We start from the raw sequence: 14,378 nt of genomic DNA on the forward strand, positions 1-14,378 counted from the left end.
TGTTGGAAAGGTGGCATTCTATGACGGTGCCATGTTGAAAGTCAATGAGCACTTCAGTAAGGCCATTCTACTGCCAATGTTTGTCTATGGAGATTGCATGGCTGTGTGCTCGATTTCATACACCTGTCAGCAACGGGTTTGGCTGAAATAGCCGAATCTACTAATTTGAAGGGTGGTCCACATACTTTTGTATATATAGTGTATTTCCCTGGTATATTACTCATGTCTCACCAGTCCAGTTATGCTGCTCTGGCGCCATCCTGTGGACAGCTGGGAACACAACTTCAACTCCATTACATTCAATGTATCCCACAAAGTGCCACTTGGCTGGACAAAGCAGTCTGAATGGAAATCAGGTACATATATGAAATCAAGCAGACACACAGCCTTACATGTCATATCACTGAGTCTCAGTTTAAATCACGGTTTAAACATAACAAGTCATTGCAAGTGAAAACATTTCTCAATTAGGTTTTAGGTTTTATTTATTCACACCAAATAAAAATAAGTGAAAGACAAAACACTGCAGATAAATAAACAGGTAAAAACGGTGTTCAGGTGAGGATAGGAAGCTCAAAAGGGCTGATATGAAAATAAACATGTAAAAACGGTGTTCAGGTGAGGCTGGAAGAAAAAACATGTTTAGGGATGGGGGGTGAGAGCAGCAGTGGGGGATGGGTAGCTAGTCCTTGATTGGCTGTAGTCCTGGGAGCCACAACTGCCAAGAGAAATTCAATCTACCCTTTTCATCAGCCAAGCCAACATAATGTTTTACACACCCTTTGTGTTTACTGTTAATATTTATATTTAAAATTAACATAGTTGTCACCATATTTGCTAAAGTAACATCATAGTCAGCATAGCTAATAGAACTAACGCATTAGTAAACCCACTACAATCATGCAGTAACGTTACAGTGTACAGTCAGTAAGCAGTTACACCGGCGGGCCCCAGTGGCAATACATTTGTAAAACCAAAAGCTTACCTTGACTTGGAAGAGTTCCAGTGTTGTGTTGGATAGTCATTACCAGCCAGCTAACATAGCATCCCTCTGTTTGAGCAGAGTGTTTCAGTAGGCTAAACTAGCTAGCTGCATTTGCTAGCTAAGTAAGTGAAACTGGAAAAACATGACAATCTTTCTCTCTCTCTCTCTCTACTCACCACATTTGATGCACTGCAGTGCTAGCTAGCTGTAGCTTATGCTTTCAGTACTAGATTCATTCTCTGGTCCTTTGATTGGGTGGACAACATGCTGACAACATCTTGACATGCTGCAAGAGCTCTGATAGGTTGGAGGACGTCCTCCTGTCATAGTTAATGTGTAAGTCTATGGAAGGGGGTGAGGACCATGAGCCTCCTAGGTTTTGTATTGAAGTCAATGTACCCAGAGGAGGATGGAAGCTAGCTGTCCTCCGGCTACACCATGGTGCTACCCTACAGAGTGCTGTTGAGGCTACTGCAGACCTTCTTTGCAAAATAATGTGTTTTAAATAATTATTTTGTGATATGTGATTATATTTAGTATAGTTTTATCTAAAAATGATTTTATTTTTTATGAAATTCAGTGAGGAGGATGGTCCTCCCCTTCCTCCTCTGAGGAGCCTCCAGATCAATGACTTCCTGAAACCAAATCAAATCAAATCAAATCAAATTGTATTGGTCACATGCGCCGAATACAACAGGTGCAGACATTACAGTGAAATGCTTACTTACAGCCCTTAACCAACAGTGCATTTATTTTTAACCAAAAAAGTAAAAATAAAACAACAACAAAAAAAGTGTTGAGAAAAAAAAGAGCAGAAGTAAAATAAAGTAACAGTAGGGAGGCTATATATACAGGGGGGTGCCGTTGCAGAGTCAATGTGCGGGGGCACCGGCTAGTTGAGGTAGTTGAGGTAATATGTACATGTGGGTAGAGTTAAAGTGACTATGCATAAATAATTAACAGAGTAGCAGCAGCGTAAAAAGGATGGGGTGGGGGGGCAGTGCAAATAGTCCGGGTAGCCATGATTAACTGTTCAGGAGTCTTATGGCTTGGGGGTAGAAGCTGTTGAGAAGTCTTTTGGACCTAGACTTGGCACTCCGGTACCGCTTGCCGTGCGGTAGCAGAGAGAACAGTCTATGACTAGGGTGGCTGGAGTCTTTGACAATTTTGAGGGCCTTCCTCTGACACCGCCTGGTATAGAGGTCCTGGATGGCAGGAAGCTTGGCCCCAGTGATGTTCTGGGCCGTACGCACTACCCTCTGTAGTGCCTTGCGGTCGGAAGCCAAGCAGTTGCCATACCAGGCGGTGATGCAACCAGTCAGGATGCTCTCGATGGTGCGGCTGTATAATTTTTTGAGGATTTGAGGACTCATGCCAAATCTTTTCAGTCTCCTGAGGGGGAATAGGCTTTTTCGTGCCCTCTTCACGACTGTCTTGGTGTGTTTGGACCATGATAGTTTGTTGGTGATGTGGATACCAGGGGAACTTGAAGTTCTCAACTTGTTCCACTACAGCCCCGTCGATGAGAATGGGGGCGTGCTCAGTCCTCTTTTTTTTCCTGTAGTCCACAATCATCTCCTTTGTCTTGGTCACGTTGAGGGAGAGGTTGTTGTCCTGGCACCACATGGCCAGGTCTCTGACCTCCCTATAGGCTGTCTCATCGTTGTCGGTGATCAGGCCTACCACTGTTGTGTCGTCGGCAAACTTAATGATGGTGTTGGAGTTGTGCCTGGCCATGCAGTCATGGATGAACAGAGAGTACAGGAGGGGACTGAGCACGCACCCCTGAGGGGCCCCCATGTTGAGGATCAGTGTGGCAGATGTGTTGTTACCTACCCTTACCACCTGGGGGCGGCCCGTCAGGAAGTCCAGGATCCAGTTGCAGAGGGAGGTGTTTAGTCCCAGGATCCTTAGCTTAGTGATGAGCTTAGAGGGCACTATGGTGTTGAATGCTGAGCTGTAGTCAATGAATAGCATTCTCACGTAGGTGTTCCTCTTGTCCAGGTGGGAAAGGGCAGTGTGGAGTGCGATAGAGATTGCATCATCTGTGGATCTGTTGGGGCGGTATGCAAATTGGAGTGGGTCTGGGGTTTCTGGAATAATGGTGTTGATGTGAGCCATGACCAGCCTTTAAAAGCACTTCATGGCTACAGACGTCAGTGCTACGGGTCGGTAGTCATTTAGGCAGGTTATCTTAGAGTCCTTGGGCACGGGGACTATGGTGGTCTGCTTGAAACCTGTTGGTATTACAGACTCAGTCAGGGACATGTTGAAAATGTCAGTGAAGACACTTGCCAGTTGGTCAGCACATGCTCGGAGTACATGTCCTTGTAATCCGTTTGGCCCTGCGGCCTTGTGAATGTTGACCTGCTTAAAAGTCTTACTCACATCGGCTACGGAGAGCGTGATCACATAGTCATCCGGAACAGCTGGTGCTCTCATGCATGCTTCAGTGTTGCTTGCCTCGAAGCGAGCATAGAAGTGGTTTAGCTCGTCTGGTAGGCTTGTGTCACTGGGCAGCTCGCGGCTGTGCTTCCCTTTGTAGTCTGTAATAGTTTTCAAGCCCTGCCACATCCGACGAGCGTCAGAGCCAGTGTAGTACGATTCAATCTTAGTCCTGTATTGACTCTTTGCCTGTTTGATGGTTCGTCGGAGGTCATAGCGGGATTTCTTATAAGCGTCCAGGTTAGAGTCCCGTTCCTTGAAAGCGGCAGCTCTACCCTTTAGCTCAGTGCGGATGTTTCCTGTAATCCATGGCTTCTGGTTGGGGTATGTACGTACGGTCACTGTGGGGACGACATCATCGATGCACTTATTGATGAAGCCAGTGACTGATGTGGTGTACTCCTCAATGCTGTCTGAAGAATCCTGGAACATGTTCCAGTCTGTGCTAGCAAAATAGTCCTGTAGCTTAGCATCTGCGTCATCTGACCACTTTTTTATTAACCAAGTCACTGGTGCTTCCTGCTTTAGTTTTTGCTTATAAGCAGGAATCAGGAGGATAGAGTTATGGTCAGATTTGCCAAATGGAGGGCGAGGGAAAGCTTTGTATGCATCTCTGTGTGTGGAGTAAAGGTGGTCTATAGTTTTTTTTCTTCGTCTGGTTGCACATTTAACATGCTGGTAGAAATTAGGTAGAACGGATTTAAGTTTCCCTGCATTAAAGTCCCCGGCCACTAGGAGCGCTGCATCTGGATGAGCGTTTTCCTGTTGATTTATGGCCTTGTACAACTCATTCAGTGCAATCTTAATGCCAGCATTGGTTTGTGGTGGTAAATAGACAGCTATGAAAAATATAGATGAAAACTCTCTTGGTAAATAGTGTGGTCTACAGCTTATCATAAGATACTCTACCTCAGGCGAGCAAAACCTTGAGACTTCCTTAGTATTTGATTTTGTGCACCAGCTGTTGTTTACAAATATACACAGACCGCCACCCTTTGTCTTACCGGAGTCAGCCGTTCTATCCTGCCGATGTAGCGTATAGCCCGCTAGCTGTATGATATCCATGTCGTCGTTCAGCCACGACTCGGTGAAACCTAAGATATTACAGTTTTTAATGTCCCGTTGGTAGGATAACCGTAATCTTAGGTAATCCAATTTATTTTCAAATGATTGAACGTTGGCTAATAGGATTGATGGAAGAGGCAGTTTACTCGCTCGCCGTCGGATCCTTACAAGGCACCCCGATCTACGTCCACAATATCTCTGTCTCTTCCTCACGGGAATGACCGGGATTTGGGCCTTGTCAGGTGTCTGTATGATATCCTTCGCGGCCGCCTCGTTGAAGAAAAAATCTTCGTCCAATACGAGGTGAGTAATCGCTGTCCTGATATCCAAAAGCTCTTTTTGGTTATAAGAGACAATGGCAGAAACATTATGTACAAAATAAATTACAAATAACGCGGAAAAACACACATAATAGTACAATTGGTTAGAGGGCTGTAAAATGGCAGCCATTTTCTCCGGCGCCAAATCAATCATGTGCAAGGGACCTCGTTGGGTACCTCCCCTCTTTCCCAAAGAGGAGGAAGAATGGAGAGTACCCAGTTGTCATCTGCTTCTTGGTCCTCAGCCCAAACATGATGGACTCTAAACATTCAGGCCACCTTTCAGGCTGCTCATCCACCAGAGGGTCCTGAAAATACAAGTACAATTGTTGGACATCTGACAGACATGGTAGAGGCCAGATTGTACACCTCAATACTTAGAATGTATAGCAGGTTGTCACTGTATACAGTCTTAGTACCTACCTTTGAACGGTTCCATTCATACACCTGGTGAAGTAGTCCCCCATTGTGCAGATGTAGGTGTAGTTACCACTGTTGGGTACAAGTGGCCCCACCAGGTCCATTCCCACCAACTGCCAGGGTTCTGAGGTCTGAAAAATAATTCCATACTTTGCCTTAATAACTGACGGCTAGTGTTGAGATTTATTGCTTTTAAATCATTGACATTGGGATGATTCATAGACAGCTCCATCATTATAATTGTACCTTCACAGATTTATAATTCACTTCCTGAATGGCACAGCCAGAATTCCAACTTTGCCTTCTGTTTAACAATAGGTCTTTCCCCTGGCATTTAGGACATTGGGACACCTCTCCCTTCTGTTTAACAATAGGTCTTTCCCCTGGCAGTTAGGACATTGGGACACCTCTCCCTTCTGTTTAACAATAGGTCTTTCCCCTGGCAGTTAGGACATTGGGACACCTCTCCCTTCTGTTTAACAATAGGTCTTTCCCCTGGCAGTTAGGACATTGGGACACCTCTCCTTTCTGTTTAACAATGGGTATTTCCCCTGGCAGTTAGGACATTGGGACACCTCTCCCTTCTGTTTAACAATAGGTCTTTCCCCTGGCAGTTAGGACATTGGGACACCTCTCCCTTCTGTTTAACAATAGGTCTTTCCCCTGGCAGTTAGGACATTGGGACACCTCTCCCTTCTGTTTAACAATAGGTCTTTCCCCTGGCAGTTAGGACATTGGGACACCTCTCCCTTCTGTTTAACAATAGGTCTTTCCCCTGGCAGTTAGGACATTGGGACACCTCTCCCTTCTGTTTAACAATAGGTCTTTCCCCTGGCAGTTAGGACATTGGGACACCTCTCCTTTCTGTTTAACAATGGGTATTTCCCCTGGCAGTTAGGACATTGGGACACCTCTCCCTTCTGTTTAACAATAGGTCTTTCCCCTGGCAGTTAGGACATTGGGACACCTCTCCCTTCTGTTTAACAATAGGTCTTTCCCCTGGCAGTTAGGACATTGGGACACCTCTCCCTTCTGTTTAACAATAGGTCTTTCCCCTGGCAGTTAGGACATTGGGACACCTCTCCCTTCTGTTTAACAATAGGTCTTTCCCCTGGCAGTTAGGACATTGGGACACCTCTCCCTTCTGTTTTACAATAGGTCTTTCCCCTGGCAGTTAGGATATTGGGATACCTCTCCCTTCTATTTAACAATAGGTCTTTCCCCTGGCAGTTAGGACATTGGGACACCTCTCCCTTCTGTTTAACAATAGGTCTTTCCCCTGGCAGTTAGGACATCGGGACACCTCTCCCTTCTGTTTAACAATAGGTCTTTCCCCTGGCAGTTAGGACATTGGGACACCTCTCCCTTCTGTTTAACAATAGGTCTTTCCTCTGGCACCTTAAGAGAAGATACATACAAGACGTGTGACATTGTTGAAGCATCCTCATTTTCTCTAAGGACACCAAATCAACTAAATGCACTTCATAGACCATGAATAACAATTAAACAAGCAGAGTTTCAGTGATCATAGCAGTGGGAATAACACCTACCCATTGTGTAACGTCTGCTGACATCCCTGGCCAGTAGAATCAGTCCCCAATGGTCCTTTGGGTGTTGTAGAAATCAACAAATATAGAATTGACCTCCTCAGGTGTTCTGACCTCTTTGGCCAGGTGTGGAGAGTCTTTGACCCGGGTGTACTTATAATGCAGTTGACCGTCTGTTGAAATTTGACGTTTTATAGGTTCCCTTAACACCAGAGGGTCATTTCCACACAGAGGATGTTTATGAATATTATTGAGGAATGGGTAATAGGGATGCAATTCATCTCAGAGGTTTTATTCCTCTGTGTAATGACAAACCGTTCTGTTTTAGCTACATTGTCCTTCTACCAAAGTGTGGACTTGCACATTTCTTCTGGTCTCAGGGATTTACCAATGGTGTAAAGTAGCTCAAACCAATGCTTCCACCTGACCAATGATGGGTACCCATGAGGAGAGGGATGGACAATTGATATGCAGCCACTGATTTCAGGTGGCTTCATCAACAGACGGAATGTATTCCACATTTTGACCACGGCCCATAGGGTTCTATATGGTTCTATAGGGTTCCACAGGGTCCCGCAGGGTTCCATAGGGTCCCACAGGGTTCCACAGGGTTCCACAGGGTTCCATAGGGTCCCACAGGGCTCCACATGGTTCCATAGGGTCCCACAGGGTCCCACAGGGTCCCACAGGGTCCCACAGGGTTCCACAGGGTTCCATAGGGTTCCATGGGGCTCTGGTCAAAAGTAGTGCATTATACAGGGCAAAGTTATAGGGAATAGGGTGCCCTTTGGGACGCATTCCTCCAGTTGAGCCCCACCCTACCTATTGTAAATCATTTCTCCATCCCATTCCTCCAGCTGAGCCCCACCCTGCCTATTGTAAATCATTTCTCCATCCCATTCCTCCAGTTGAGCCCCACCCTGCCTATTGTAAATCATTTCTCCATCCCATTCCTCCAGTTGAGCCCCACCCTGCCTATTGTAAATCATTTCTCCATCCCATTCCTCCTGTTGAGCCCCACCCTGCCTATTGTAAATCATTTCTCCATCCCATTCCTCCAGCTGAGCCCCACCCTGCCCTATTGTAAATCATTTATCCATCCCATTCCTCCAGTTGAGCCCCACCCTGCCTATTGTAAATCATTTCTCCATCCCATTCCTCCAGTTGAGCCCCACCCTGCCTATTGTAAATCATTTCTCCATCCCATTCCTCCAGTTGAGCCCCACCCTGCCTATTGTAAATCATTTCTCCATCCCATTCCTGCAGTTGAGCCCCACCCTGCCTATTGTAAATCATTTCTCCATCCCATTCCTCCAGTTGAGCCCCACCCTGCCTATTGTAAATCATTTCTCCATCCCATTCCTCCAGTTGAGCCCCACCCTGCCTATTGTAAATCATTTCTCCATCCCATTCCTCCAGTTGAGCCCCACCCTGCCTATTGTAAATCATTTCTCCATCCCATTCCTCCAGTTGAGCCCCACCCTGCCTATTGTAAATCATTTCTCCATCCCATTCCTCCAGTTGAGCCCCACCCTGCCTATTGTAAATCATTTCTCCATCCCATTCCTCCAGTTGAGCCCCACCCTGCCTATTGTAAATCATTTCTCCATCCCATTCCTCCAGTTGAGCCCCACCCTGCCTATTGTAAATCATTTCTCCATCCCATTCCTCCAGTTGAGCCCCACCCTGCCTATTGTAAATCATTTCTCCATCCCATTCCTCCAGTTGAGCCCCACCCTGCCTATTGTAAATCATTTCTCCATCCCATTCCTCCAGTTGAGCCCCACCCTGCCTATTTTAAATCATTTCTCCATCCCATTCCTCCAGTTGAGCCCCACCCTGCCTATTGTAAATCATTTCTCCATCCCATTCCTCCAGTTGAGCCCCACCCTGCCTATTGTAAATCATTTCTCCATCCCATTCCTCCAGTTGAGCCCCACCCAGCCTATTGTAAATCATTTCTCCATCCCATTCCTCCAGTTGAGCCCCACCCTGCCTATTGTAAATCATTTCTCCATCCCATTCCTCCAGTTGAGCCCCACCCTGCCTATTGTAAATCATTTCTCCATCCCATTCCTCCAGTTGAGCCCCACCCTGCCTATTGTAAATCATTTCTCCATCCCATTCCTCCAGTAGAGCCCCACCCTGCCTATTGTAAATAATTTCTCCATCCCATTCCTCCAGTTGAGCAAATGAAGAGGAAAGGCTGTGACTATTATTGATGTAGTACATTAATCTTCCCGTCAATAACTTATTTTGATAAACTTCCTTTATTGTATTGGTGTGCGTCGCTTTGGAAGGTTTAATAAAACATTCATTCAGCCAAGAAATCCATCTTTTCATTGATGGAATATTCAATAGACTGAATATTAATGTACTAATGAGATGAATGAGTTGCATTTCAGTCATGTGTGGTGTTGTTGCCATTCAGCCTCACCTAGCCTTGGTGTGGAACAACTGATAACTGACTAAATACCTCAGCCTTAGGAAATCACTGGGGAAAGAAGTCACACTTCCACTTTTCACTCATCTCTATTTGACTTGCTGTAATACAGAGCTACAGGCCGTATTAAATCATACATTACATCTCTAACCAGAGATACAGGCCGTATTAAATCATACATTACATCTCTAACCAGAGATACAGGCCGTATTAAATCATTAAATCATACATTACATCTCTAACCAGAGATACAGGCCATATTAAACCATACATTACATCTCTAACCAGAGATACAGGCCGTATTAAATCATACATTACATCTCTAACCTTTTCTTCATTTTGTCTTCAATTAAAATGAAAGCATTGTCTTCCTTTATTCCCCATTTCAATAAGTAAAGAGCAATACCAGTTTTAATGGCCAGCAGGCTCTGACAAGATCCAGAAACTATTAAACATTTCAAGACCCTATGGTCAGATGGATTTTCATAAAGACCTCATGGTAAATAATAGAATCCAAGTATCTGGGTGTGTGTGGGGGGGGGGGGGGGGGGGTCAGCGACTTGAGGGGGAGACAGATTCAGTGGAGGCAGCGACAGGCAGGTAGCAGTTAGAGGGGTCCAGGTGGGATTGGACCAGGCACGTCCATGTGTCAGGCCAGGGTGTCCTCAGTCACGGTCCTGGAGACTCAGCCCCTCCGGAAGGAGAGACAGAGAGAAAAGATGAGGGTTGGTGAGAGGATTTACTAAGACCATAGGACACCACATACACTGGGAGTAGAGACTAGTGAGACTAAGACCATAGGACACCACATACACTGGGAGTAGAGACTAGTGAGACTAAGACCATAGGACACCACATACACTGGGAGTAGAGACTAGTGAGACTAAGACCATAGGACACCACATACACTGGGAGTAGAGACTAGTGAGACTAAGACCATAGGACACCACATACACTGGGAGTAGAGACTAGTGAGACCATAGGACACCACATACACTGGGAGTAGAGACTAGTGAGACTAAGACCATAGGACACCACATACACTGGGAGTAGAGACTAGTGAGACCATAGGACACCACATACACTGGGAGTAGAGACTAGTGAGACCATAGGACACCATATCCACTGGGAGTAGAGACTAGTGAGACCATAGGACACCACATACACTGGAGGTAGAGACTAGTGAGACTAAGACCATAGGACACCACATACACTGGGAGTAGAGACTAGTGAGACTAAGACCATAGGACACCACATACACTGGGAGTAGAGACTAGTGAGACTAAGACCATAGGACACCACATACACTGGGAGTAGAGACTAGTGAGACTAAGACCATAGGACACCACATACACTGGGAGTAGAGACTAGTGAGACCATAGGACACCACATACACTGGGAGTAGAGACTAGTGAGACCATAGGACACCACATACACTGGGAGTAGAGACTAGTGAGACCATAGGACACCACATACACTGGGAGTAGAGACTAGTGAGACTATGTTCTGGGGAAGGGTTGCCCTCTAACAGGTGGTCATCAAAGGGGCCTTCTCCTCTGCCCACGCCAGAGTCTCACTCCAGGAAAAGGTCTGAAAGACCTCTGTCTCCACCAGTTGGGACAAGGGACCATATTTTTCCTGCACTAACTCCTTTCTCTGAAAGTACATAGAAATCACACAAACCTATGATCCTACATTGTAGAGATATGGTATGGCATATCAACTGAATTATAATCTCAAGTCTAAAAAACAATCACTCTTATCACATATTTCTACTACCTTCCCTATTGATGATGACCTCTTTGTACTTCTTCACGTATGACCTCATAAACAAAGCATGGAGGTATTGATGGCAATCCAGGTAATATCTGGCCCTGGCAAGGGGACCAGACCCATAGACTGGAGGTGTCCTCTTCACCTCGGGGACAGGGGACTTTGTTGGTCTTCCAGACAATCTCACCTTCTTCACCTTAGCTGGTGTAACAGACAATCTCACCTTCTTCACATTAGCTGGTGTAACAGACAATCTCACCTTCTTCACATTAGCTGTTGTAACAGACAATCTCACCTTCTTCTCCTTAGCTGGTGTAACAGCCAATCTCACCTTCTTCTCCTTAGCTGGTGTAACAGCCAATCTCACCTTCTTCACCTTAGGTGGTGTAACAGCCAATCTCACCTTCTTCACCTTAGCTGGTGTAACAGCCAATCTCACCTTCTTCACCTTAGCTGGTGTAACAGCCAATCTCACCTTCTTCACCTTAGGTGTGTGTGTGTGTGTGTGTCTATATAGTAAATGCTATATATATTATATGGTTATATATTGATCATTATATAGTATATATATATATATATATATATATATATATATATATATATATATATATATATATATATATATATATAATGACATATATATACAGTGGGGAAAAAAAGTATTTAGTCAGCCACCAATTGTGCAAGTTCTCCCACTTAAAAAGATGAGAGAGGCCTGTAATTTTCATCATAGGTACACGTCAGCTATGACAGACAAATTTAGAGAAAAAAATCCAGAATATCACATTGTAGGATTTTTAATGAATTTATTTGCAAATTATGGTGGAAAATAAGTATTTGGTCACCTACAAACAAGCAAGATTTCTGGCTCTCACAGACCTGTAACTTCTTCTTTAAGAGGCTCCTCTGTCCTCCACTCTTTACCTGTATTAATGGCACCTGTTTGAACTTGTTATCAGTATAAAAGACACCTGTCCACAACCTCAAACAGTCACACTCCAAACTCCACTATGGCCAAGACCAAAGAGCTGTCAAAGGACACCAGAAACAAAATTGTAGACCTGCACCAGGCTGGGAAGACTGAATCTGCAATGGGTAAGCAGCTTGGTTTGAAGAAATGAACTGTGGGAGCAATTATTAGGAAATGGAAGACATAAAAGACCACTGATAATCTCCCTCGATCTGGGGCTCCACGCAAGATCTCACACCGTGGGGTCAAAATGATCACAAGAACGGTGAGCAAAGATCCCAGAACCACACGGGGGGACCTAGTGAATGACCTGCAGAGAGCTGGGACCAAAGTAACAAAGCCTACCATCAGTAACACACTACGCCGCCAGGGACTCAAATCCTGCAGTGCCAGACGTGTCCCCCTACTTAAGCCAGTACATGTCCAGGCCCGTCTGAAGTTTGCTAGAGTGCATTTGGATGATCCAGAAGAGGATTGGGAGAATGTCATATGGTCAGATGAAACCAAAATATAACTTTTTGGTAAAAACTAAACTCGTCGTGTTTGGAGGACAAATAATGCTGAGTTGCATCCAAAGAACACCATACCTACTGTGAAGCATGGGGGTGGAAACATCATGCTTTGGGGCTGTTTTTCTGCAAAGGGACCAGGACGACTGATCCGTGTAAAGGAAAGAATGAATGGGGCCATGTATCATGAGATTTTGAGTGAAAACCTCCTTCCATCAGCAAGGGCATTGAAGATGAAACGTGGCTGGGTCTTTCAGCATGACAATGATCCCAAACACACCGCCCGGGCAACGAAGGAGTGGCTTCGTAAGAAGCATTTCAAGGTCCTGGAGTGGCCTAGCCAGTCTCCAGTTCTCAACCCCATAGAAAATCTTTGGTGGGAGTTGAAAGTCTGTGTTGCCCAGCGACAGCCCCAAAACATCACTGCTCTATAGGAGATCTGCATGGAGGAATGGGCCAAAATACCAGCAACAGTGTGTGAAAACCTTGTGAAGACTTACAGAAAACATTTGACCTGTGTCATTGCCAACAAAGGGTATATAACAAAGTATTGAGAAACTTTTGTTACTGACCAAATACTTATTTTCCACCATAATTTGCAAATAAATTCATGAAAAATCCTACAATGTGATTTTCTGGATTTTTTTTTTCTCATTTTGTCTGTCATAGTTGACGTGTACCTATGATGAAAATTACAGGCCTCTCTCATCTTTTTAAGTGGGAGAACTTGTACAATTGGTGGCTGACTAAATACTTTTTTCCCCCACTGTATATAAAATATAATGTGTAAAACTAGCAGTGTAAATGTTATAGAATTAGAGTTTACTGAAAATAATAAGTAATTTAGTGAATAATGAAACAAATGTAGTGAATGTGTCTGTTTGTAAATGAAACCTAGGCTATACAATTATTGTAAATGTAAAATAAACATATATTATTATATTATATTATATTATTATATCTTTCTATGATTTATCTTTCCTGGTTGTTTTTTCTCAGTGTCTCTGGACAGAAAATGTGCCAAGTCAATAAAGTTATGCGCCACATTTTGTGTTTCCTGACGCCTGTAATGATCTGCGAAATGTTGATTGGTTGACACCCCATCTGTAGTGTCACAGATCCCCCCGGTACCACTGCTCATTCCGTTCACCAGCTCCGGAGGTCTACGTCACCGGCTTTCTAGGCGCCACTGACATGGATCATTACCACCAACCCCCGGACTGTCTTGTCTCATTACCACACCTGGTTTTTGGGTTACAGCCCTGTGTTATATATATATATATATAAATATATACGTGTTTGGGTTACAGCCCTGTGTTATATATATATATATAAATATATATGTGTTTGGGTTACAGCCCTGTGTTATATATATATATATATATATATATATATATATATATATATATATATATATATATATATATATATATATATATATATATATATACGTGTTTGGGTTACAGCCCTGTGTTATATATCTATATATATATATATATATATATATATATATATATATATATATATATATATATATATATATATACGTGTTTGGGTTACAGCCCTGTGTTATATATCTATATATATATATATATATGTATATATATATATATACGTGTTTGGGTTACAGCCCTGTGTTATATATATATATATATATATATATATATATATATATACGTGTTTGGATTACAGCCCTGTGTTATATATCTATATATATATACAGTGGGGAAAAAAAGTATTTAGTCAGCCACCAATTGTGCAAGTTCTCCCGCTTAAAAAGATGAGAGAGGCCTGTAATTTTCATCATAGGTACACATCAACTATGACAGACAAAATGAGAAAAAAAAATCCAGAAAATCACATTGTAGGATTTTTAATGAATTTATTTGCAAATTATGGTG

At 43.7% G+C, this 14,378-nt stretch overlaps 1 long non-coding RNA gene across 1 annotated transcript in view; it reads left to right on the plus strand.

The window, feature by feature from the left end:
• Positions 1 to 14,378, plus strand: part of LOC311115952 — a 91,707-nt gene that overhangs the window by 6,363 nt on the left and 70,966 nt on the right. The window lies entirely within an intron of this gene.

This window comes from Coregonus lavaretus (genome assembly GCF_964263955.1).
Source record: "Coregonus lavaretus genome assembly, contig: HAP1_SCAFFOLD_443, whole genome shotgun sequence".
In the NCBI taxonomy this organism is placed as follows: domain Eukaryota; kingdom Metazoa; phylum Chordata; class Actinopteri; order Salmoniformes; family Salmonidae; genus Coregonus; species Coregonus lavaretus.